The sequence below is a fragment of the Carcharodon carcharias genome, chromosome 11, assembly GCF_017639515.1.
Source record: "Carcharodon carcharias isolate sCarCar2 chromosome 11, sCarCar2.pri, whole genome shotgun sequence".
In the NCBI taxonomy this organism is placed as follows: Eukaryota; Metazoa; Chordata; class Chondrichthyes; order Lamniformes; family Lamnidae; genus Carcharodon; species Carcharodon carcharias.
In genome coordinates, this window is record NC_054477.1 from 7597806 (window position 1) to 7624968 (window position 27163).

The following is a 27163-nucleotide window of genomic DNA, read 5'->3' on the forward strand; positions in this document are numbered from 1 at the left end:
CAGAGATCTATGGACACACAAGCCAAGGTCCCTTTGTTCCTCAGAACTTCCTAGTGTCATGCTGTTCATTGAATACTTCCTTGTCACAATTACTCCTTCCAAAGTGTATCACCTCACACTTTTCAGGGTTAAATTCCATCTGCCACTTATCTGCCTGTTTGACCATCCCGTCTATATCTTCCTGTAGCCCAAGACACTCAACCTCACTGTTAACCACCCGGCCAATCTTTGTGTCATCCGCAAACTTACTACCCCCAACATATTCATCTATGTCATTTATATAAATGACAAATAATAGGGCACCCAGCACAGATCCCTGTGGTACGCCACTGGACACTGGCTTCCAGTCACGAAAGCATCCTTCTGACATCACCCACTGTCTCCTACAACTAAGCCAATTTTGAATCCATCTTACCAAATTACCCTGTATCCCATGTGCATTTGCCTTCTTTATAAGTCTCCCTGCGAGACTTTGTCAAAGGCTTTGCTGAAATCCATATAAACAACATCAACTACACTACCCTCATCTACACACCTGGTCACCCCCTCAAAACATTCAGTCAAATTTGTTAGGCATGACCTCCCTCTGACAAAGCCATGCTGACTATCCCTGATCAAACCTTGCCTCTCCAAGGGGAGATAGATACTCTCCTTCAGAAATTTCTCCAATAGTTTCCCTACCACTGACGTGAAACTCACTGGCCTGTAGTTCCCTGGCTTATCTCTACAACCTTCCTTAAATAGCGGAACCTCATTAGTTGTTCTCCAGTCCTCTGGCACCTCCCCCGTGGCCAGGGAGGAATTAAAAATTTGGGTCAGAGCCCCTGCGATCTCCTCCCTTGTCTCCCTCAGCAGTCAGGGACACAAATCATCTGGACCTGGAGATTTGTCCACTTTTAAGCCTACCAAGACCTCCAATACCTTGTCACTCCCTATATCAATTTGCTCAAGAACCTCGCAGTCTCTCTCCCTGAGTTCGATACCTTCATCCTCATTCTCTTGGGTGAAGACCGGTGTGAAGTATTCATTCAACACTCTACCGATGTCCTCTGGCTCCACCCATAGATTGCCCCCTTGGTCCCTATTGGGCCCTACTCTTTCCCTGGTCATCCTCTTCCCATTCATATACTTATAGAATATCTTGGGATTTTCCCTACTTTTACCAACCAAGGCTTTCTCATATCCCCTCTTTGTTCTCCTAATTGCTTTCTTAAGCTTCACCCTGCACTGTCTGTACTCCACTAATGCCTCCGCTGATTTGCTCCCCTATTACCTGCTAAAAGCCTCTTTTCCTTCTCATCGTAACCTGAATATCTCTGGCCGTCCATGGTTCTCTGGTCTTGTTACTCCTTCCTATCACCCTGGAGGGAACATGTTGAGCCTGTACCCTCCCCATATCCTTTTTGAACATCCCCCACTGCTCCCCTGCAGATTTCCCCACAAGTAGCTGTTCCCAGTCTACCTTGGCCAGATCCTGCCTTATTTTACTAAAATCCACTCTCCCCCAAACCAAAACATTTTTTTGTAACTTGTCGATTTCTTTGTCCATAACAAACTTAAACTGTACCATGTTGTGATCTCTATCACTAAAATGCTCCCCCATCACCACCTCAGCCACCTGTCCGGCTTCATTCCCCAGAATTAGGTCCAGCAATGCACCATCCCTTGTTGGACCCTCTACATATTGACCTAAAAGTTCTCTTATACACATTTCAAGAAATCCACTCCATCCAAGCCCTTAACACAATGTTTACACACCTCCACAAATTGTGCACATATTTGCTCCTCAATTTCCTGCTGACTATCTGGGCGTCTATAATAAACACCTAACAATGTGGTTGCCCCTTTTTTTATTCCTAAGCTCTTCTCACAAAGCTTCATTGGATGCCCCCTCCAAGATATCATCTCTTCTTACTGCAATAACTGACTCCTTAACTAATAATACAATGCCTCCTCCTCTTTTACCCCTCCCCTGTCCTGCCTGAAGATTCTATATCCCAGAATGTTGAGCTGCCAATCCTGCCCTTCCCTCAACCACATCTCAGTGATGGCTACTCTATCACAATTCCACGTGTCAATCCTCACCCTTAACTCAATCATTTTACCTGCAATACTCCTGGCATTAAAGTATAGGCCATCCAGCCTTGCCTTACTCCCTTGAAACCTAATGCAACTGTACTCCCTCTGATTTGATTTTTTTACTGTATTATGATATGTCCCTATTCTGCTAACATTCTGTGTCCCCTCCCCCTGCTGAATTAGTTTAAACTCCTCCCAACAGCACGAGCAAACCCACCCGCAAGGATGTTAGTCCCACTCTGGTTCAGATAGTAGACCATCCCGCTTGTACAGCTCCCACCTTCCCCAGAAACGGTCCCAGTGATCCAAGAATCTAAAACCCTCCCTCCTGCACCAACTCTTAAGCCACGTATTCATCTGCACCATCATCCTATTTCTGAGCTCGCTAGCACGTGGCACTGGGAGTAATCCAGAGATTACAACCCGAGAGGTCCTGCTGTTTAGTCTACTGCCTAACTCCCTGAATTCTTGATGCAAGACCTCATCCCTCTTTCTACCTATGTCATTGATACCAACCTGTACCATGACCTCTGCCTTATCACCCTTCCCCTTCAGGATACCCTGCAGCCGTTCAGTGACATCCTGTACCCTGGCACCAGGGAGGCAACACACCATCCTGGAATCACGTTGAAGGCCACAGTAGCGCCTATCTGTTCCCCTGACTGTAGAATCCCCTATTACTATTGCTCTTCCTCCCTTCCTGCCCTCCTGTACAGACAGGCTGCTTATGGTGCCAGAATCTTGGCTCTGTCTGCACTCCCTGGAGGAGCCAGCACCCTCATCAGCCTCCAAAAGGGAATACCGATTTGCGAGCGGGACCCCAGGGGACTCCTGAACTACCTGCCTATTTCTCTTGGACTGCCTGGTGGTCACCCATTGCCTTCCTTCTTCAGGTCCCTTCAGCTGCGGTGTGACCACCTCTCTAAACGTGCTACCCACGATGCTCTCAGACTCGTGGAAGCTCCACAGTGACCCCAGCCGCTGTTCCAGCCCTGAAACCCGAGCTTCCAGGAGCTGCAGCTGGACACACTTCCTGCACACATGCTGGTCCCGGGCACTGGAAACATTCTCGGCTTCCCACATGGAGCACGAGGAGCACACCACGGCTTTGAGCTCTCCTGCCATGATTTATCCCTTTAAATTAAACCTTTTAATTCAACAGGTCATGAAACAGCTACTGCTCAAACAGTTCACTTGATGCGAATTTGTAGGGCCTTGATGAGTACAAATGCAGTGTCACAGCTACTTGTGCAACTACATCTGCAGTGAGTATATTACAACAGTGACTACACTTTAAAAGTATTTCAGTGGCTGGAAAGAAGTTGTGAAATGTGCAACAGAAATGCAATTTTTAACTTAGTTTTGTAATTGCAAATCTAGGAGTTCTTTAGGCATGAATGTATTGTCACCTTCCAAATCTGTGCCCATTTTTCCCCACAATGAATCCCTTCAATCAGATTTCTGCTCCTGCTACAGGACAAAGTCACAACTAACATCCAGTGTGACTGGTGCAGTATTCCCTCCTTTCTGCAGCTGTTGACACAGTTTACAACACCACCCTCCTTTAACCCTTCTACTGTTGTCCAGCTGAATGGCTATGCCTTGCCTGGTTCCATTCCTATCTAGCCAATTGTTGCCAGAGAATGGCCTACAATGATCTCTCTTCCCATTCCCTCACCATTACCTCTGGTGTTCCCCAAAGATCTATCCTCGCCCCCGCCCCCCCTCCTATTTCTCTATACATGCAGCGTCTCAGCGATATCATCCGAAAGTATATCAGCTCCCACAGGTACAATGACAACATCCAACTCCACCTCATCATACCTGTCTCAACCCCTGCACTTTATCTGATTTTGTCACACTGCTTGTCCAACCATCCAGTACTGGATGAACAGAAATTCTCTCTAATTAACTACTGGGAAGACTGCAGCCATTGTCCCTTCCACAAACTCTGTTCCCCAGCCACCAGTTCCATCCCTCTCACTGGCAACTATCTGAAGCTAAACCAGACTGTTCACAACCTTGGCATCCAATTTGACCCTGAGATGAGCTTCCGACCCTGTATCTGTTCCAGCACCAAAATCATCAACGTCTACCTCCGTGACACTGCCTGTCTCCACCTCTATCTCAGTTCATCTATTGTTATGCCTTTGTTACCTCGAAATTCAACTATGTCAATACTCTTCTGTCCAATTCCCCTCTTGTACCCTCCATAAACTTCAGCTCATCCAAAACATTCCTGTCCATTTCCGAACTCACATCAATTCTTGTTCATCCATCACCTCAGTATCTGCTCAAATACATTAGCTCTCAGTCCAGCAAAGCCTCAATTTAAAATTCTCATGTCTCCATGGCCTCGCCCCCCCTTCCCCATCTCTGGAACTTCCTTACAACTCACCAAGATTTCTCCTACAATTCAGCACATCCCTCATTTTCATTGTGGCCATACCTTCAGCTGCCTGGGCCCTAAGCTCTGAAAGTCCCCTTCCTAAACATCTTTTCTCCTTTAAGTTACTCCTTCAAACTTGCTCTTTGACCAAGTTGTGGTCACCCACTATCTCCTTACATGGCTTGGTGTTAAATTCTGTCCGTTACATTCCGGTGAAGCACTTAGGGATGTTTTATTATGTTAATGGTGCTATAAAAATGCGGATTGATGTTGTCTATCCAAAAATTAGGCAGGATAAAGAATGCCACTATCTGAGGAAGATTTTTTCATCATGGTGAATATGCAAATTGCTGCCACGTTGAAGGGAGTGCTCATTGTTTGCAGTAGAGAGACAGATCAGGCCTCATGCTGCAGACGGAGATGCTGTTGCTGTGCAATAAAGGACATCAAAGCAAACTGAGCATAGGAGCTTTTGGAGCCACGGTGGCTGGACAGAGAGAGAAGATAGTTGCCCGAGAGGACTGAAAGCCCTCAATTTGAAACCTTCCTACTTGTCTTTGTGGGACCATGTGAAATAACCACTTGATGCAGAGGGGGAAGTGGAGTGTGTGGACACAGCAGGAGAGATAGGGAACTGGAGTGTGTGGACACAGCAGGAGAGATAGGGAACTGGAGTGTGTGGACACAGCAGGAGAGATAGGGAACTGGAGTGTGTGGACACAGCAGGAGAGATAGGGAACTGGAGTGTGTGGACACAGCAGGAGAGATAGGGAACTGGAGTGTGTGGACACAGCAGGAGAGATATGGAACTGGAGTGTGTGGACACAGCAGGAGAGATAGGGAGCTGGAGTGTGTGGACACAGCAGGAGAGATAAGGAACTGGAGTGTGTGGACACTGTAATCCAGCAAGAGAGATAGGGAACTGGAGTGTGTGGACACAGCAGGAGAGATAGGGAACTGGAGTGTGTGGACACAGCAGGAGAGATAGGGAACTGGAGTGTGTGGACACAGCAGGAGAGATGGGGAACTGGAGTGTGTGGACACAGCAGGAGAGATAGGGAACTGGAGTGTGTGGACACAGCAGGAGAGATAGGGAGCTGGAGTGTGTGGACACAGCAGGAGAGATAGGGAACTGGAGTGTGTGGACACAGCAGGAGACATAGGGAACTGGAGTGTGTGGACACAGCAGGAGAGATAGGGAACTGGAGTGTGTGGACACAGCAGGAGAGATAGGGAACTGGAGTGTGTGGACACAGCAGGAGAGATAGGGAACTGGAGTGTGTGGACACAGCAGGAGAGATAGGGAACTGGAGTGTGTGGACACAGCAGGAGAGATAGGGAGCTGGAGTGTGTGGACACAGCAGGAGAGATAGGGAACTGGAGTGTGTGGACACAGCAGGAGAGATAGGGAACTGGAGTGTGTGGACACAGCAGGAGACATAGGGAACTGGAGTGTGTGGACACAGCAGGAGAGATAGGGAACTGGAGTGTGTGGACACAGCAGGAGAGATAGGGAAGTGGAGTGTGTGGACACAGCAGGAGAGATAGGGAACTGGAGTGTGTGGACACAGCAGGAGAGATAGAGAACTGGAGTGTGTGGACACAGCAGGAGAGATAGGGAACTGGAGTGTGTGGACACAGCAGGAGAGATAGGGAACTGGAGTGTGTGGACACAGCAGGAGAGATAGGGAACTGGAGTGTGTGGACACAGCAGGAGAGATAGGGAACTGGAGTGTGTGGACACAGCAGGAGAGATAGGGAACTGGAGTGTGTGGACACAGCAGGAGAGATAGGGAGCTGGAGTGTGTGGACACAGCAGGAGAGATAAGGAACTGGAGTGTGTGGACACTGTAATCCAGCAAGAGAGATAGGGAACTGGAGTGTGTGGACACTGTAATCCAGCAGGAGAGATGGGGAACTGGAGTGTGTGGACACAGCAGGAGAGATAGGGAACTGGAGTGTGTGGACACAGCAGGAGAGATAGGGAACTGGAGTGTGTGGACACAGCAGGAGAGATAGGGAACTGGAGTGTGTGGACACAGCAGGAGAGATAGGGAACTGGAGTGTGTGGACACAGCAGGAGAGATAGGGAACTGGAGTGTGTGGACACAGCAGGAGAGATAGGGAACTGGAGTGTGTGGACACAGCAGGAGAGATAGGGAACTGGAGTGTGTGGACACAGCAGGAGAGATAGGGAACTGGAGTGTGTGGACACAGCAGGAGAGATAGGGAACTGGAGTGTGTGGACACAGCAGGAGAGATAGGGAACTGGAGTGTGTGGACACAGCAGGAGAGATAGGGAACTGGAGTGTGTGGACACAGCAGGAGACATAGGGAACTGGAGTGTGTGGACACAGCAGGAGACATAGGGAACTGGAGTGTGTGGACACTGTAATCCAGCAGGAGAGATAGGGAACTGGAGTGTGTGGACACAGCAGGAGAGATAGGGAACTGGAGTGTGTGGACACAGCAGGAGACATAGGGAACTGGAGTGTGTGGACACTGTAATCCAGCAGGAGAGATAGGGAACTGGAGTGTGTGGACACAGCAGGAGAGATAGGGAACTGGAGTGTGTGGACACAGCAGGTGAGATGGGGAACTGGAGTGTGTGGACACAGCAGGAGAGATAGGGAACTGGAGTGTGTGGACACTGTAATCCAGCAGGAGAGATAGGGAACTGGAGTGTGTGGACACTGTAATCCAGCAGGAGAGATAGGGAACTGGAGTGTGTGGACACAGCAGGAGAGATAGGGAACTGGAGTGTGTGGACACAGCAGGAGAGATAGGGAACTGGAGTGTGTGGACACAGCAGGAGAGATAGGGAACTGGAGTGTGTGGACACAGCAGGAGAGATAGGGAACTGGAGTGTGTGGACACTGTAATCCAGCAGGAGAGATAGGGAACTGGAGTGTGTGGACACTGTAATCCAGCAGGAGAGATAGGGAACTGGAGTGTGTGGACACAGCAGGAGAGATAGGGAACTGGAGTGTGTGGACACTGTAATCCAGCAGGAGAGATAGGGAACTGGAGTGTGTGGACACAGCAGGAGAGATAGGGAACTGGAGTGTGTGGACACAGCAGGAGAGATAGGGAACTGGAGTGTGTGGACACAGCAGGAGACATAGGGAACTGGAGTGTGTGGACACAGCAGGAGAGATAGGGAACTGGAGTGTGTGGACACAGCAGGAGAGATAGGGAACTGGAGTGTGTGGACACAGCAGGAGAGATAGGGAACTGGAGTGTGTGGACACAGCAGGAGACATAGGGAACTGGAGTGTGTGGACACTGTAATCCAGCAGGAGAGATAGGGAACTGGAGTGTGTGGACACAGCAGGAGAGATAGGGAACTGGAGTGTGTGGACACAGCAGGAGACATAGCGAACTGGAGTGTGTGGACACTGTAATCCAGCAGGAGAGATAGGGAACTGGAGTGTGTGGACACAGCAGGTGAGATGGGGAACTGGAGTGTGTGGACACAGCAGGTGAGATGGGGAACTGGAGTGTGTGGACACAGCAGGAGAGATAGGGAACTGGAGTGTGTGGACACTGTAATCCAGCAGGAGAGATAGGGAACTGGAGTGTGTGGACACTGTAATCCAGCAGGAGAGATAGGGAACTGGAGTGTGTGGACACAGCAGGAGAGATAGGGAACTGGAGTGTGTGGACACAGCAGGAGAGATAGGGAACTGGAGTGTGTGGACACAGCAGGAGAGATAGGGAACTGGAGTGTGTGGACACAGCAGGAGAGATAGGGAACTGGAGTGCGTGGACACTGTAATCCAGCAGGAGAGATAGGGAACTGGAGTGTGTGGACACAGCAGGAGAGATAGGGAACTGGAGTCTGTGGACACAGCAGGAGAGATAGGGAACTGGAGTGTGTGGACACTGTAATCCAGCAGGAGAGATAGGGAACTGGAGTGTGTGGACACTGTAATCCAGCAGGAGAGATAGGGAACTGGAGTGTGTGGACACTGTAATCCAGCAGGAGAGATAGGGAACTGGAGTGTGTGGACACAGCAGGAGAGATAGGGAACTGGAGTGTGTGGACACAGCAGGAGAGATAGGGAACTGGAGTGTGTGGACACAGCAGGAGAGATAGGGAACTGGAGTGTGTGGACACAGCAGGAGAGATAGGGAACTGGAGTGTGTGGACACAGCAGGAGAGATAGGGAACTGGAGTGTGTGGACACTGCACTCCAACTCCTGCAGCAGTGGAGGGCAAGTGGGAAAATTGAACCTGAATTCAGCCTGAAGAAATTAAGTCAGGACAAGTTACTACAAGTCCATTCGGAACGCCACTGATAGGGGGCACGGGGTTAAAGCTTTAATGGAGTCATCCAGCTCGCCTCATAATTTTCTCGGTCTAATCAGCAGTCTGTACATGCATCCGGATCCATTACACATGCCTACTGAAACACATTTAAGAGAAAGCTGCACCCATCCTCCCCCACATAGTCAGCATGATAGATGTGGAGTAAATGAATTACCAGCACAAGCTCCAAGCTCAGCACATTGCAAAGCCACTCAAAGTACTCAGTAAGTGAAGCAGCCACTGACAGCCTTAAATTAAATGCAGAGGCATCTGCTACCAATTGGCATTTCCTCTGGTAAGATGCAATCACAATATCATGAGGAATTCAAACCATCAATCTCAGGAGACACCTTGGTCTGAATAAAAAGGCTTCACTCTGTCCTACATTACATTGGCCTGGTTGTTATGGTGTCCGCCATTGCTCAGATGCCCAGAACCTTGGTCAGGCCACCCCACTGGAGTAACTGTTCAGTTCTGGACATCACATCTCAAGGGGATATTGGCATTGGAGGAAGTGCAGCAGAAATTCACCGAAGGGTTAAATTATGAGAACAGGTTTCATAGAATTTAAAACATTGAATCAGGCCATTCAGCCCAAATGGTCTCTGCAAGGACTTAGACTCCACATTCTCACCACTCTGAGTAAAGAAGTTTCTCCTGAATTCCCTATTGGATTCATCAGTGACTGACTATCTTATATTGATTGTCTCTAGTTTTGTTTTCTCCCTACAAATGTCTACCCTATTAGACCCTTTCATAGAAGCTAGGTAACACAACACGTGTATCTGTCAGTTCCCTTGGGCACAGGTCAGGAATGGTGTCCGCAATGACTGCTCATAGTTTCTCCAGTGGCTGGGCTACTGTGAAGTTGCCGAGGTTCTGGGATTCATTGTGTGTTCATCATCCAAACATTGTCCTAACTGGCAGCTCACTGACAGCAACTCATTTGGTTGAAAAACGACTGGAGAATTGTGTCTAATGTCAGGTGCCACACATCAAGAAGGATGTCCAGGTCTTGGAGAGGGTGCTGAGGGGATTTATTAGGACATGACCAGGGATGAGGGACTTCAGGTAATGTGGAGAGACTGCAGAAGCTCTGAAGAGGAGTCATTTGCACTCGAAATGTTAACTCCATTTCTCTCTCCACAGATGCTGCCAGACCTGCTGAGTTTTTCCAGCATTTTCTATTTTTATTACTGCAGAAGCTGGGATTGTTCTCCTCAGAGCAGAGAAGGGGAGATTTAATAGAGGTGTTCATGAAGGGTTTTGATAAAGTAAATAAAGAAAAACTGTTCCCAGTGGCAGGAGGATCCAGTAGCCAGAGGGACAAAGATTTAAGATAATTGGCAAAAGAATTTATTTTTACATAGTGAGTCGTTGTGATCTGGAAGACGCTGCCTAAAAGGCTGGTGGAAGCAGATTCAATAGGAACTTTCAAAAGAGAAGGGGGCAAATACCTAAAGAGGAAACGTTTGCAGGGGTACAGGGAAAGAGCAGGGAGAGTGGGATTAATCTTTCAAAGAGTCAGAACAGACACAAGCAACTGAATGCCCTCCTTGTGGTGTATTACTCTATGATAATGTGGATAAGTATCCAAGTGGGAATATGTTTGGGGGAGTGAGAGGGATAGGCAGACACCGGGATAAATAATTACATCAGTGGACATGATCCTCAAGGTTATTGCTATGCAGTTTTATAGAGGAACAGAGGGAATTACCATATACAATCCCTGAGTGCCAGTAACAATCTTATTATCCCACATAATAACAGTGGAATTTGACTTATTAAGTTGTCAAGAGCCACCTCATTTGATGGTTTTTGCACAGGCCGAATGTTTTCTATGGCAACAACTGTTCAGGGAGATGAGTGGACGGATGCTTTTAATTCCATGCTGTATGACTCTCAGATTCTAACTTTGAGGTTTCTTCAGTGGAGGAGAGTGGTGGGTGCGGAGAAGTATCAGGAACAGAGAGGAATGAGGCGAGGTGGAGGTCATGGTGGGGGAGCAGGGGGAAACAGGAAGAGATGGGGTAGCAGTGGGGAGGGGGGCAGCAGGGAGGGAGTAACGGAATGGGGGAGTGTTGAGGCAAGTGGGGGCAGCAAGTGAAATGGGGGAGACAGGTGGAGTGGTGAGTAGCAACTCAGGGTTTTAATGTGTGGTGGAGGGGGGAGAAAACAGGAAGTGTTGAATGGTTAATAACAGTTTTAAAGGGGAGGAGAGTGGGATGAGGGAGATCATATGGTGACCTACAGTTTTAATATGGAACTGGGACAGCCACTCCTCCTCCTGTTTCTAGCCCCACAATAGTATGAACATTTCAAGCTTCCCTGTTGGAGTTGGGGGTGCTGGTGACAGCCTGCTGCAGCCCCTGCCCAAGAAGACTGATCACAGCACACACAGCCCTTCAGGCGGTGGCCAACTGGGAACAAGCGCCCTGAAACTGGCATTCAGGGGCCCACTCCTCACCATGGGACTAACCCTGTGGTTCAGGTATGGCAGGCAACCCACTCCCAACAACATGGTGGGACCTGCAGAACCTGCTCACATCTCAAAAACATCAGAAGTTACAACGGTAAATGCAGCAACCATTTTTTGCACAGTAAGATGCCACAGGAGCAAGGAGAATTTGTGTGTGGAGGAGTTGAATGCTGTCGAAGGTGCCGGGCCAATTCCCTTCTCCAGCCACCTCAACCAAGCTGGTCAAAGTGATTAAGAGGGAGAGCAGAAATTTCCCTCTCTTTGCAGCCCTGCTCCTATCAAACCAGCACCTAGCAAGCTTCAAACGTCTGGTTACAAACTAACAGCACATGGGAGATGGAGTAGGTTAAACACACTGCTGCACATCACGTGTGACCATCCGTCCAGCCTGTCTTGAGGGGACCCACAATCTTCCTATTCCTCTTCATTGTCCCACTGCTCACATTGTGTTAACAAGGTGTAGACTCAATCAATAGCCAGGATTACAGCCTCTCAAAATCTTTCAGCCGATCAGCACCAGAAGCAAAAGCAACTGAAATAAGCAGAAAACATACACAGGTTACAACCTGGAGACAGGCCATTAGGCCCAACTAGTCCATACTGGTATTCACCGTCCATGCGAGCAAACATCCTGATCATACTCTTGAACATTGACACATTTTCTGTCACTAACCTGGATCAGAATTCCACTAGTCACAATGCTCTGTGTGAAGAGGTTTCACCTGCTCTCTATTCTAAATCTTTTCTTTCACCTTGTATCTACAATTACTCGATCCTGACTGCCCAATTACTGGAAACTAATCTGCTTCTACCCTGTCCTGACTTTTTGTGCTTTTAGAATAGTTAGTTCAAATCCACTTGGCATTTTAGTTGATTCTCTAAGGCACCATGTGGAATAGGAAGGGTTAACCCTTAGTCATAATTTCCTGTTAAACCAAGAGGGACATAGGGAGAAACTGGGAAAAGGTCAGTTCCACACTGCGCTTAAATGGCCTTTTTGAAGTGCAATGACTAAGGTAGTGTAGGAAATGCAGCAGCCACAGAGAGATCCCCCAATGTGATCATGATCAAATAATCTGGTTTTAGTGATGGGGGATAAATATTAATCAGGATACTAGGAGGAACTCCCCACTGTTTTTGAAAATAGCTGCAGGATATGGTGAAAGGGGAGGTGACTGAAAAACTGGATGGGCAAAAAATTGATAAAAAGGTATTAGAAAGGCATTCTGTACTTAAAATTAGGAAGTCACTAGGGCCTAGCTGTATCCGAGGATACACACGGAAGTGAGAGTGGAAATTGCGGATGCACTGGCCATAATTTTCCAACCCTCCTTAGACTCAGGGATGCTGTCAGGGCACTGGAGAATCGCAAATGTTACACTCTCGTTTTATAATGTGTGTAAAGATGAGCCCAGCAAACCAGTCAGATTAACTTCGGTGACGGGAAAGCTTTTAGAAACAATAATCTGGAACAAAACTAACAGTCACTTGGACAAGCGCAGATTAATTAAGGGAAGTTAGCAGAGATTTGTGTACAAGAATGGTTCCAGAACTGAGGAACTTCAGTTATGTGGCATCGCTGGCTGGACCAGCATTTATTGCCTATCCCTAATTGCCCTTGAGAAGGTGGTAACGAGCCACGTTCTTGAACCACTAAATTCTCAAGGGGTTGGTAATAGGACAACTGTTTTTCCTGACCTATATTAATGATCTAGACTTGGGTATACAGGGCACAATTTCAAATTTGCAAATTACACCAAAATTGGAAATATTGTGAACTGCAGGGAGGATAGTGATAGACTTCAAGAGGACATAGACAAGCTGCTAGAATGGGTGGACATGTGTCAGGTGTAATTTAATGCAGAGTGTGTGGAGTGATGTAATTTAGTAGGAAGAATGAAGCAATATAAAATAAAGGAAACAACTCTAAAGGGGGAACAGGAGCAGAGGGACCTTGGGGGTAAAAATGCACAAATCATTGAAGGACAGGTTGAGAAAGTGGTTAATAAAGCATACAGTATCCTGGGCTTTATAAATGAAGGCACAGGGTACAAAAGCAAGGAGGTTACAGTGAACATTTATAAGACACTGGTTCAGCCTCAGCTGCAGTATTGCGTCCAGTTCTGGGCACCACACTTTAGGAAGGATGTGAAGGCATTGGAGAGAGTATAGAAAAGATTCACAAGAATGGTTCCAGCGATGAGGGGCTTCAGTTATGTTTCTTAGATTGGAGAAGCTGAGATTGTTCTGCTTAGGGAAGACTGAGAGGAGATTTGATAGAGGTTTTCAAAGTCATGAGGGCTCTGGACAGAGTAACAGGGAGAAACTGTTCAAATTGGCAAAAGGATCGAGAACCATAGAGCACAGATTTTAAAAAGTGATTGTCAAAAGATCCAGAGGTGACATAAGGAAAATCTTTCTTTACACAGTGAGTAGTTAGGATCTGGAATGCACTGCCTGAGGGAGTTGAGGCAGGTTCAATCACAGCTTTTAAAAGGAAATTGGATAATTAACTGAAGAGCAGAGCTACAGGGAAAAAAATATAGGAGTGGCTCTAGGTCAGTTGGTCTTGCAGACAGCTAGCATGGACACGATAGGCTGAATAACCTCATTGTGTGCTGTAACCATTCTATGATTTTATGAATATTTTACATCTGAGAGGGCTTAACATCTTATCCAATGAAGACACCTTTGACAGTGACACAGAGCCCTGGGTACTGTACTGGGAGTGTCAGCCTGGATTCTGCGCTCAAGTCTCTGGAGTAGAACATGAACCAGCAGTCTTCTGACTCAGAGACAAGAATGTTTACTCACTGACACACAGCTAACAGTTTACATGTGGCAAGTTACAAATGACACACTGTAGAAGAGGTCTGGACAAACAGGAGTTTTGACTGAAAGGTGCAATAACATCAGCCCTCATGTAAGATTAGAGGCACTATTCCCAAGGAGCTATTTAAGTTTGGGATTTCCGAAAGCAATCTGGTTGCTTGGAAACAAAAGGCATTAATAAAAAAAAAATTGCCCATCGCAGTTTGAATTTATTCCATGCTACCTGACACTGATGTGCTAAAAGCTACACAAACTGTTCAATCATTTCCCAAAAGACAACAGTTGCCTGCAGAAGCCAGAGTCAGCGAGTCAGCAAATAGTCAGCAGGCACACTGATATAATGTTATACCAACTCCCCCTTCCACCTGAGTGAAATCATTCCAACCTGAGGCCATGAAAAGGTCTACACAACTCAATATCAAAAGCTCTCCGATTCATGGCTACAATCTACCCTTTTCCAAGATAGACATGTACGCTTCAGTACTGTACCACAGTGTTATACAGTGACAGACCCGTCCCCACCAGTACTGTACCCCAGTGTTATACAGTGACAGACCCGTCCCCACCAGTACTGTACCCCAGTGTTATACAGTGACAGACCTGTACCCCAGTGTTATACAGTGACAGACCCGTCCCCATCAGTACTGCCATCCAGTGTTATACAGTGACAGACCCGTCCCCACCAGTACTGTGCCCCAGTGTTATACAGTGACAGACCCGTCCCCAGTGTTATACAGTGACAGACCCGTCCCCACCAGTACTGTGCCCCAGTGTTATACAGTGACAGACCCGTCCCCACCAGTACTGTAACCCAGTGTTATACAGTGACAGACCCGTCCCCAGTGTTATACAGTGACAGTCCCGTCCCCACCAGTACTGTAACCCAGTGTTATACAATGACAGACCGGTCCGCACCAGTACTGTAACCCAGTGTTATACAGTGACAGACCCATCCGCACCAGTACTGTACCCCAGAGTTATACAGTGACAGACCCGTCCCCACCAGTACTGCACCCCAGTGTTATACAGTGACAGACTTGTCCCCACCAGTACTGTACCCGTGTTATACAGTCACAGGCCTGTACCCCAGTGCTATACAGTGACGGGCCCGTCCCCATCAGTACTGCCATCCAGCGTTATACAGTGACAGACACGTCCCCAATACTGTACCCCAGTGTTATACAGTGACAGACCCGACCCCATCAATACTGTTCCCCAGTGTTATACAGTGACAGACCCGTCCCCACCAGTACTGTACCCCAGTGTTATACAGTGAAAGACCCGTCCCCACCAGTACTGTACCTCAGTGTTATACAGTAACAGATCCGTCCCCACAAGTACTGTACCCCATTGTTATACAGTGACAGACCAGTCCCCACCAATACTGTACCCCAGTGTTATACAGTGACAGACCCGTCCCCACCAGTACTGAAGCCCAGTGTTATAGTGACAGACCCGTCCCCACCAGTACTGTACCCCAGTGCTATACAGTAATAGACCCGTCCCCATCAGTACTGTAACCCAGTGTTATACAGTGACAGACCCATCCCCACCAGTACTGTAACCCAGTGTTATACAGTAACAGACCCGTCCCCACCAGTAATGTAACCCATTCTTATACAGTGACAGACCCGTCCCCACCAGTACTGTGCCCTAGTGTTATACAGTGACGGACCTGTCCCCATCAGTACTGACATCCAGTGTTATACAGTGACCGATCCATCCCCACCAGTAATGTACCAAAATGTTATACAGTGACAGACCCGTCCCCAACAGTACTGTACCCCAGTGTTATACAGGGACAGACCGGACCCCACCAGTACTTTACCCCAGTGTTATACAGTGACAGACCCGTCCCCACCAATACCGCACCATAGTGTTATACACTGACAGACCCGTCCCCATCAGCACTGTACCCCAGTGTTATACAGTGAAAGACCCGTCCCCACCAGTACTGTACCCCAGTGTTATACAGTGACAGACCCGTCCCCACCAGTACTGTACCCCAGTGTTATACAGTGATAGACCCGTCCCCACCAGTACTGTACCCCAGTGTTATACAGTGACAGACCCATCCCCACCAGTACAGTACCCCAGTGTTATACAGTGAAAGACCCGTCCCCACCAGAACTGTACCCCAGTGTTATACAGTGACAGACCCGACCCCATCAATACTGTTCCCCAGTGTTATACAGTGACAGACCCATCCCCACCAGTACTGTACCCCAGTGTTATACAGTGACAGACCCGTCCCCACCAGTACTGTACCCCAGTGTTATACAGTGAAAGACCCGTCCCCACCAGTACTGTACCTCAGTGTTATACAGTAACAGATCCGTCCCCACAAGTACTGTACCCCATTGTTATACAGTGACAGACCAGTCCCCACCAATACTGTACCCCAGTGTTATACAGTGACAGACCCGTCCCCACCAGTACTGAAGCCCAGTGTTATAGTGACAGACCCGTCCCCACCAGTACTGTACCCCAGTGCTATACAGTAATAGACCCGTCCCCATCAGTACTGTAACCCAGTGTTATACAGTGACAGACCCATCCCCACCAGTACTGTAACCCAGTGTTATACAGTGACAGACCTGTCCGCACCAGTACTGTAACCCAGTGTTATACAGTGACAGACCCGTCCGCACCAGTACTGTAACCCAGTGTTATACGGTGACAGACCCGTCCCCACCAGTACTGTACCCCAGTGTTATACAGTGACAGACCCATCCCCACCAGTACTGTACCCCAGTGTTATACAGTGACAGACCCGTCCCCACCAGTACTGTAACCCAGTGTTATACAGTGACAGACCCGTCCCACCAGTACTGTAATCCAGTGTTATACAGTGACAGACCCGTCCCCACCAGTACTGTACCCCAGTGCTATACAGTGATAGACCCGTCCCCATCAGTACTGTAACCCAGTGTTATACAGTGACAGACCCGTCCCCCCCAGTACTGTAACCCAGTGTTATACAATGACAGACCCGTCCGCACCAGTACTGTAACCCAGTGTTATACAGTGACAGACCCGTCCGCACCAGTACTGTAACCCAGTGTTATACAGTGACAGACCCGTCCCCTGTGTTATACAGTGACGATCCCGTCCCCACCAGTACTGTAACCCATTGTTATACAGTGACAGACCCGTCCCCACCAGTACTGTACCCCAGTGTTATACAGTGACAGACCCGTCCCCACCAGTACTGTACCCCAGTGTTATACAGTGACAGACCTGTACCCCAGTGTTATACAGTGACGGGCACGTCCCCATCAGTACTGCCATCCAGTGTTATACAGTGACAGACCCGTCCCCAATACTGTACCCCAGTGTTATACAGTGACAGACCCGTCCCCAGTGTTATACAGTCGCAGACCCGTCCCCACCAGTACTGTAACCCAGTGTTATACAGTGACAGACCCGTCCCCAGTGTTATACAGTGACAGTCCCGTCCCCACCAGTACTGTAACCCATTCTTATACAGTGACAGACCCGTCCCCACCAGTACTGTGCCCTAGTGTTATACAGTGACGGACCTGTCCCCATCAGTACTGACATCCAGTGTTATACAGTGACCGATCCGTCCCCACCAGTAATGTACCCCAATGTTATACAGTGACAGACCCGTCCCCATCAGTACTGTACCCCAGTGTTATACAGGGACAGACCGGACCCCACCAGTACTGTAACCCAGTGTTAAACAGTGACAGACCTGTCCCCACCAGTACTATACCCCAGTGTTATACAGTGAAAGACCCGTCCCCACCAGAACTGTACCCCAGTGTTATACAGTGACAGACCCGACCCCATCAATACTGTTCCCCAGTGTTATACAGTGACAGACCCATCCCCACCAGTACTGTAACCCAGTGTTATACAATGACAGACCTGTCCGCACCAGTACTGTAACCCAGCGTTATACAGTGACAGACCCGTCCGCACCAGTACTGTAACCCAGTGTTATACAGTGACAGACCCGTCCCCAACAGTACAGTACCCCAGTGTTATACAGTGACAGACCCATCCCCACCAGTACTGTACCCTAGTGTTATACAGTGACAGACCCATCCCCACCAGTACTGTACCCCAGTGTTATAAAGTGAAAGACCCGTCCCCACCAGTACTGTACCTCAGTGTTTTCAGTGACAGATCCATCCCCACAAGTACTGTACCCCAGTGTTATACAGTGACAGACCCGTCCCACCAGTACTGTAACCCAGTGTTATACAGTGACAGACCTGTCCCCACCAGTACTGTACCCCAGTGTTATACAGTGACTGACCTGTAGCAAACAGTACTGTACCTCTTGATGTAAACATTCTGTTGAGAGGCAGCCTGAGTTTGGAAGAACAGAATGTCTAATTGTGCTGCTGGCTGTGTTTCACAGTCCAGTATGAAAATTCCTCTCACCCACCAGTTCACATAACTGCAATACCAGTGTTGTACTCTTACATAAGTCAGAAGGATTCTTCTCCGAGTTCAGTATTTCAATCGCGAGCTTGAAATAGCCTCTATTTTAAAATTGGAAATGTTGTTTATTCCTGTTTCCATTCCATTTTCCAACTTACACCCTCTTCCCTTGCTAACATTTGCTAACAGGATCAGGTTATAGCAACTAAATGGATTTATATCATTCGTATTGCATTAACCCACAGAGACAGAGGCCATTCCGCCCATCCTGCATGTTCTGGCTCTGACTAACTGTCCAGTTAGTCAGCCTGCCCTTTCTCTTTCCTCATTGCAGTGTAAAGATTTGACCCTCAAAGTTTCATCAAATTCCAAAAAGTTAACATTGAATCTGTTCCTGTTGCTCTTTCAGGAACCACATTCCAGATAGCGACAACTCACTGTGTAAACATTCTCTCATCTTCCCCTCTGGCTCTTTAATCAATTGCATTCACCTGTGTCCCTCTGGTTACTGACTTTCCTGCCATTGGAAACAGTTGGTTCTTATTTACTTCACCAAGACCATTCATCACTTTGAACATCTCTATTAAACCTCCACTTCTCAACCCCAACTTCTGCAGTCTCTCCACATTGACTGAAGTCCCTCATCCCTGGTACCTTTCTAGTAAATCTCCTCTGCACCCTCTCCAAGAACTTGACATCGAAGTGTGGTGCCCAGAATTAGACACAAAACTCCAGCTGAGACCTAGCCATTGTTTTATAAAGGTTCACCACAACATCATTGCTTTTATACTCGATGCCCCTATTGAAATGTATCCAAGCACTTTGCAATGAATTAGCTTGAAACATAGTCACTGTTATCTAGGCAAATAGGTCAGTCATTTCACAGAAAGCAGATGCCTCAAACAGCAATGAACAAGTTGATCTGTTTAAGCAGGGATTGATCGAAGGAGAAAAAGAAAAGATTTACATTTCCAAAGTATCTTTAACAAATTCAGCTCAACCATAGCACTTTAGAGCCAATTAAGTAATTTTTGAAATCTAGTCACTGTTGTAATGCAGGAACTGCAGCAGCCAATTTATGCACAGCAAGATTCCACAAACAGCAATGCGATATAGATATCTGTTGTAGTGATTTTACTTGACGGATAAATATTGGGCTAGGGTACAGGGGAGAAACCCACCCCCACCCCCACCCCCAATATTTTGCTTTAAAATAATGCCATGAGATCTTTTAAATCTACCTGAGGGAACAAATGGAGCCTCAGTTTAAATGTCTTATCCAAAAGACCGCATCTCCTACAGTACTGTACACTCAGTGCACTACTGGGAATGTTGGCCTGGATTATGGGCTCAAGTCTTTGGCAGTAGGACTCGAACCCACAACCTACTGACTGAACCGAGTGAGCAGCCAACGGGCTTTTGGGCAGGAGAGTAGACAAATCAGCTGTTCTTTAAACTGTGCTGTGGTATGATCTAGACAATGATGCCCTTGACAGCATACATGCCCTCAGTTCTGTTTGGGAGTCAAGTAGGCACATCTCCAGAGTGCAGCTTGAACCCACCACCTGCTGACCTTGGAGAGGGGAGCGATACCGACTGAGTCAGTGATTACTTGGAGTGTGGTACAGTCAAAACTCTGTGACAACAAGATACATAAGTATGAAGACTGACAAGAACAGGTGCTCACAGCGTTAGGCACCAAGCAAACTCACCCACTGACAGCCCTTGCTCAAAGTCTCATGAGACTTTCGTAAACATAGACTGCGAATGCAGTGAACGCACAGCTGAGGCAAGTGTCATCAACCCAAAATAATCAGCAATAAACAACCTTCAAAGAGCAGGCAGAATTCAGCTGGGTATCCTGTCATCAGCTCCTGAATGTTCACTGCCTAGCAAGGATTGCCAGAGGTCAGTGTGTTACATTCTGATACAAGGCAGTCCTCACCTGAAACACTCAGCTGTCTGACTCCCTTCCTGCGTAGTTCTAGCAGCTTCTCTGTTCCCTGCTTGTGTCTGCACTTGGCAGCTCTGAAGGCCTTTCCTGCACAGCCCAAGCTGACTGCTCATGAATTTTGTAGCAGGTGTAATCAATATTTCAGAGAGGTTTCTGTCTTGCCCCTCCCAGCTCACTGTCATTGAAGAGCGAGTCTGGCCTGCACAGACTCAAAGAGGCCGATCAGCAGAGGGAGTGTCAGACTGCTACACACAGGCTCAGAACATGACATCATGTTAATTGCACTGAACCACAAACTGGTGTTACACTGGGGGACTGCTTGGGTTGTATACAAAGAAGCACTTGGCCTGAACTGAACTAACTCAAAACCAACACAAACAAACTGGGTTGGTATTTGACACTGTAGATTCTCACAGCATCCATTGCTAGCACCCCACTACAGCGTTCTGAGGTAAACTGTCACGGGTCTAAGGCTCATTTCAGAGACTGGAGCATTGATTCCAGGCTGATACTTTACTGCTGCTTTGGGGGAGCACCACACTGTCTAAGGGTCAGTACTAAGTGAGGGCTGCTGCACTGTCAGAGGGTCAGTACTGAGAAAGCACCGCACTGTTGGAGGGTCAGTACTGAGGGAGCACTGCAATATTGGAGGGTCAGTAGTGAGGAAGCGCTGCACTGTCGGAGGGTCAGTGCTGAGGGAGTGCTGCACTGTCGGAGGGTCAGTGCTGAGGTAGTGCTGCACTGTCGGAGGATCAGTACTGAGGGAGTGCTGCACTGTCAGAGGGTCAATACTGAGGGAATGCTGCACTGTCGGAGGTCAGTACTGAGGGAGCACCACACTGTCAAAGAGGGTCAGTATTGAGGTAGTGCTGCACTGTTGGAGGGTAGATACTGAGGAAGTATCGCACTGTTGCTGAATCTGTACGAAGGGACTGTTGCACTATCGAAGGGTCAGTACTGAGGGAGCACCGCAATGTCATGTGGTCAAATCTGAGGGAGTGCTGCACTGGCATGTGGTCAATACTGAGGGAGTGCTGCACTGTCAGGGGGTCAGTACTGAGGGAGTGCTGCACTGTCGGAGGGTAAGTACTGAGGAAGTGTCGCACTGTTGAAATTGTTTGATTGAAACTTACAGAGCACTGAAAGGCCTGGATAGAGTGGACGTGGGGAAGATGTTTCCATTAGTAGGAGAGACTAGGACCCGAGGGCACAGCCTCAGAGTAAAGGGAAGACCTTTTAGAACGGAGATGAGGAGAAACTTCTTTAGCCAGAAAGTGGTGAATCTATGGAATTCATTGCCACAGAAGGCTGTGGAGGCCAGGTCATTGAGTGTATTTAAGACCAAGATAGATAGGTTCTTGATTGGTAAGGGGATCAAAGGTTACGGGGAGAAGGCAGGAGAATGGGGTTGAGAAAATTATCAGCCATGATTGAATGGCGGAGCAGACTCGATGGGCCAAATGGCCTAGTTTCTGCTCCTGTGTCTTATGGTCTTATGCTGCTGAATCTGTACAAAGGGACTATCGAAGGGTCAGTGCTGAGGGAGCGCCACAATGTCATGTGGTCAAATCTGAGGGAGTGCTGCACTGTCATGTGGTCAATACTGAGGGAGTGCTGCACTGTCAGAGGGTCAGTACTGAGGGAGTGCTGCACTGTCAGAGGGTCAGTACTGAGGGAGCGCTGCACTGTCAGGGGATCAGTACTGAGAGAGTGCTATACTGTCAGAGGGTCAGTACAGAGGGAGTGCTGCACTGTCAGAGGGTCAGTACTGAGGGAGTGCTGCACTGTCAGAGGGTCAGTACTGAGGGAGTGCTGCATTGTCAGAGGGTCAGTACAGAGGGAGTGCTGCACTCTCAGAGGGTCAGTACTGAGGGAGTGCTGCACTCTCAGAGGGTCAGTACTGAGGGAGTGCTGCACAGTCAGAGGGTCAGTACTGAGGGAGTGCTGCACTCTCAGAGGGTCAGTACTGAGGGAGTGCTGCACTCTCAGAGGGTCAGTACTGAGGGAGTGCTGCACTGACAGGGAGTCAGTACTGAGGGAGTGCTGCACTGTCAGAGGGTCAGTACAGAGGGAATGCTGCACTGTCAGAGGGGTCAGTACTGAGGGAGTGCTGCACTGTCAGAGGGTCAGTACAGAGGGAATGCTGCACTGTCAGAGGGGTCAGTACTGAGGGAGTGCTATACTGTCAGAGTGTCAATATGGAGGGTGTACTACACTGTCTGGAAAACCGGTTATGCATTTTGGATACTGGTGAGGCTGATGGTTCCTCAGAGGAATGAACGATAAACCAGGTCTCTGGCTCCACGGGGCTCTCAGCTGTATGCTCCTGGAGGAAGAACAGTGGAAGAGCAATAGTTTCTTTTTATTCATTTTTGGTTGTGGGCATCACTGGCTGGGCCAGCATTTATTGCCCATCTCTAAATGCCCTTGAGAAGCTGGTGGTGAGCTGCTTTCTTGAACTGCTGCAGTGATAGGGGATTCATTAGTTAGGGGAACAGGCAAGCATTTCCGCAGCGGTAGTGTGACTCCAAGGTGGGATGTTGCCTCCCTGGTGCCAGGGTCAAGGATGTCCGAGAGCGGCTACAGGACACTCTTTTGCAGGAGGGTGAACAGCCAGAGGTCATGGTCTACATTGGTCCCAATAATATAGGTAGGAAATGGGATGAGGTTCTGAAAGCAGATTTTAGGGAGTTAGGAAGGAGATTAAAAAGCAGGGCCTCAAAGCAGTAATCTCAGGATTACTCCCAGTGCCACGTGGTCAGCACAGGAACTGGAGGATTGAGTGATTGAACATGTGGCTGGAGAATTGGTGCAGGAGGGAGGGTATCAGATTTCTGAGGCACTAGGACTTGTTCTGGGGCAAGTGGTACCTGTACAAGATGGATGGGTTGCACCTAAATAGGTCCAGGATTAACATCCTCAAAGGGAGATTTGCCAGCGCTGTTGGGGAGGGTTTAAACTAGATTGGCAGGGAGGTGGGAACCTGAGAGGCTGGAGCTCAGATTGGAGGGAAGCAAAACTGAAAAAAGGCAGTATAAACGTAGTAAGTGAAATTAGAAGGCGGAAGAAACAAAGGCAAGCATCAAATAGGATCAGAATGCAGAATAATGTTAAAAAGACAAAGTTAAGGGCAGTCTACCTGAATGCATGCAGCATTTGTAACAAGATAGATTATTGAAACGCACAAATAGAGGTAAATGGGTATGATGAGATGTGGTTACAGGGTGACCCAGACTGGGAACTGAATATTCAAGAATATTCATCGTTTAGGAAACATAGGCAAAAAGGAAAAGGAGGTGGACAGCGCTGTGAATAAGGGACAAGATCAGTACATTAGTGAAAGAGGTCCTTAGATCGAAGGGTCAAGACATAGAGTCAGTTTGGGTGGAGGCAAGAAACAGCAAACATTGGTAGGGGTTGTTTATAGGTCACCAAACTGCTAATAAATCAGGAAATTAGAGCTGTATGTAACATGGGTAATACAGTAATAATGGGCAGCTTCAATTTACATATAAATTGGATAAACCAAATTAGCACTGATTCTGTGGAGGATGAATTCCTGGAGTGGGTACAAGATGGGTTTCTCGAGCTGTACATTGAAGAACCAACTCAGAATCAGACTATTTTAGATTAATATTATGTGATGAGAAAGGACGAATTAATAACCTTGCTGTAAAGGAGCCGTTAAGAAATAGTGACCATAATATGACAGAACCTTACATTAAGTTTGAGAGTGATATAGTTCATTCTGAACTAGTGTTTTAAATCTGAACAAAGGAAACTATGAAGGTATGAAGGACAAGTTGGCAATGGTGGATTGGGAAAATACACTAAAAGATATAACAGTAGACAGGTATTGGCTAGTAATTAAAGAAGTATTACATGGTCTACAACAAATATACATTCCTCTAAGACAAAAAAATCCAACAGGAAAGGTTTATCAACCATGTCTAACAAAAGAAGTTAAAGGTTACTTTACATCAAAGGAAGTGGCTGAGAAGTTTGCCAGAAAAAGTAGTAAACCTGAGGATTGGGAGCAATTTACAACCCAGCAAATGAGGACCAAAGAACTGATAAAGAAAGAGAAAAGAGAATATGAATGCAAACTAGCGAGTAACATAAAGGCAGATGGTAAAAGCTTCTTTAGGTACGTGAAAAGGAAAAGATTAGCAAGGACAAATGTGGGTCCATTACAGGCGGAGACAGAGGAATTTATAATGGGGAATAGGGAAATGATGGAGAAACAAAACAATTGCTTTGTGTCTATCTTCACAGAGGATCAGAAATACTAGGGAGCCAGGGGACTTGTGAAAATGAGGAACTGAAAGAAATTAGTATTAATAAAGAGGTAGTGCTCGAAAAATTAATTGGATTGAAGGTTGATAAATCCCATGGGCCAGATGATTTACATCCCTGAGTGTTGAATGAGGTGGCTATAGAGATAGTGGATGAATTTGTGGTTATCTTTCAAAATTCTAGATTCTGGAAAGGTTCCTGCAGACTGGAAAGTAGCAAATGTAACCCCACTATTTAAGGAGAGAGGGAGAGAGAAAACACAGTACTACAGACCTGTTAGTTTGACATTAGTAATAGGGAAAATGTTAGATCTATTATAAAGGATGTGATAACTGGACATTTTGTAAATAATACTATGATTGGGCAGAGTCAACATGGATTTGTGAAAGGGAAATCATGTTTGACAAACCTGTTGGGAGCTTTTTGAGGATTTTACTTGTAGCATAGATAAAGGGGAACCAGTGGATGTTCTGTATTTGGATTTTCAGAAGGCTTTGATAAGGGCCCACACAGGAGGTTACTAAACAAAATTACAGCACATGGGATTGGCACAGATTGAGAATTGGTTAACAGACAGAAAACAGAGAAAGGAATAAACAGAACATTTTCAGGTTGGCAGGCTGTTCCTAGTGGGGTACCACAAGGATCAGTGCTTGGGCCACAGCTGTTCATGATCTATACAAATGGTTTGGATGTAGGGACACAAAACTAGGCGGGAATGTGAGGCATGAGGAGGATGCAAGGAGGCTTCGAGGGGATTTGGACAGGTTAAGTGAATGCTCAAGAGCATGACAGATGAAATATAATGTGAATAAGTCTGAAGTTATCCATTTGAGTAGAAAAAGCAGAAAGGCAGAGTATTTCTTAAATGGTGAGATGTTTGGAAGTGTTGGTGTCCAGGAAGACCTGGGTGTCCTTGTTCATGAGTCACTAAAAGCTAGCATCCAGGTGCAGCAAGCAATTAGGAAGGCAAATGGTATGTTGGTCTTCATCACAAGGGGATTTGAGTACAGGAGTAAAGGTGTCTTGCTGTAGTTGTATAGAGCCTTGGTGAGACCTCACCCAGAGTACTGTGTACAGTTTTGGTCTCCTTATCCAAGAAATGATATACTTGCCATAGAGGGAGTGCAACAGAGGTTCACCAAAACAAAAACAGAATTACCTGGAAAAACTCAGCAGGTCTGGCAGCATCGGCGGAGAAAAGAGTTGACGTTTCGACTCCTCATGACCCTTCACCAGACTGATTCCTGGGATGGCAGGACTGTTTTATGACAGATTAAGGAAACTAGGCCTGTATTCTCCAGAGTTTGAAGAATGAGGGGTAATTTCATTAAAACTTACAAAATTCTCACAGGGCTCACCAGGGTATATGTAGATAGGATGTTTCCCCTGGCTGGTGAGTCTAGGGCCAGGGGACAGTCTCAGAATAAGGGGCAGGCCATGTAAGACTGAGATGAGGAGGAATTTCTTCACTCAGAGGATGATGAATCTTTGGAATTCTCTATCCCAGAGGACTGGGGAAGCTCAGTCATTGAGTATATTAAAGACAGAAATCAATAGATTTCTAGATACTAATGACAACAAGGGGTATAGGAATAGCGTGGGAAAGTGGTCTTGAGCTGGATGATCAGCCATGATCTAATTGAATGGTGGGGCTGGCTCGATGGGCCAAATGACTCTACCCCTGCTCCAATGTTCCTGTCAGAAGGGAGGTACTGAAGGACAGCTACCCTGCCAGAGGGTCAGTACTGAGGGAGTGCTGCACTGTCAGAGGGTCAGTACTGAGGGAGCGCTGCATTGTCAGAGGGTTAGTTTTTCTGATGAAATGTTAAATTACATTACACTCACTACAGTTTAAAAGTGAAATACTGTCTTATGCCTTCTTTCTGCTCGGCTTCCAACTTTCAACGGCTCTCTTACGTATCACTGTCCAAAACTGGACACAGGGCTCAGGGTGGTTCGCTTGCCATTTTAACACTCCACCCTGCTCTCTTGCCCACATTTCTGTCCTTGGCTTGCTGCATTGTTCCAGTGAAGCTCAACGCAAACTGGAAGAACAGCACCTCATCTTCCGACTAGGCACTTTACAGCCTTCCGGACTGAATATTGAATTCAACAACTTTAGATCTTGAACTCTCTCCTCCATCCCCACCCCCTTTCCATCTCTTCCCCCTTCCTTTTGTTTTTTCCAATAATTTATATAGATTTTTCTTTTCCCACCTATTTCCATTATTTTTAAATCTATATCTTTTATGCCCTGTTAGCCTTTCCACTCCACCCCCAATACAGCTGTACCTTGAGTGCCCTGCCATCCATTCTTAATTAGCACATTCGTTTAGATAATTTCACCAACTTCAACACCTCTTTGTTCTTCTGTCTGTGACATCTTCTGATTATCTGCTCCTA

At 47.2% G+C, this 27163-nt stretch overlaps 1 protein-coding gene across 7 annotated transcripts in view; it reads right to left on the reverse strand.

The window, feature by feature from the left end:
- fhip1b (FHF complex subunit HOOK interacting protein 1B) overlaps nt 1-27163 on the reverse strand; it is a 234649-nt gene that overhangs the window by 81996 nt on the left and 125490 nt on the right. The window contains exon 1 of one of the 7 annotated variants that reach the window (XM_041199652.1): nt 20453-20588. The exons of 3 other annotated variants lie outside the window; for them this stretch is intronic. The gene's annotated coding sequence lies outside the window, so the exon portion shown is untranslated. Of the gene's footprint in view, nt 1-11615; nt 11747-20335; nt 20358-20452; nt 20590-27163 lie in introns of those variants that run through there. 3 more of the 7 variants (XM_041199661.1, XM_041199655.1, XM_041199662.1) reach the window with 3 other exon arrangements.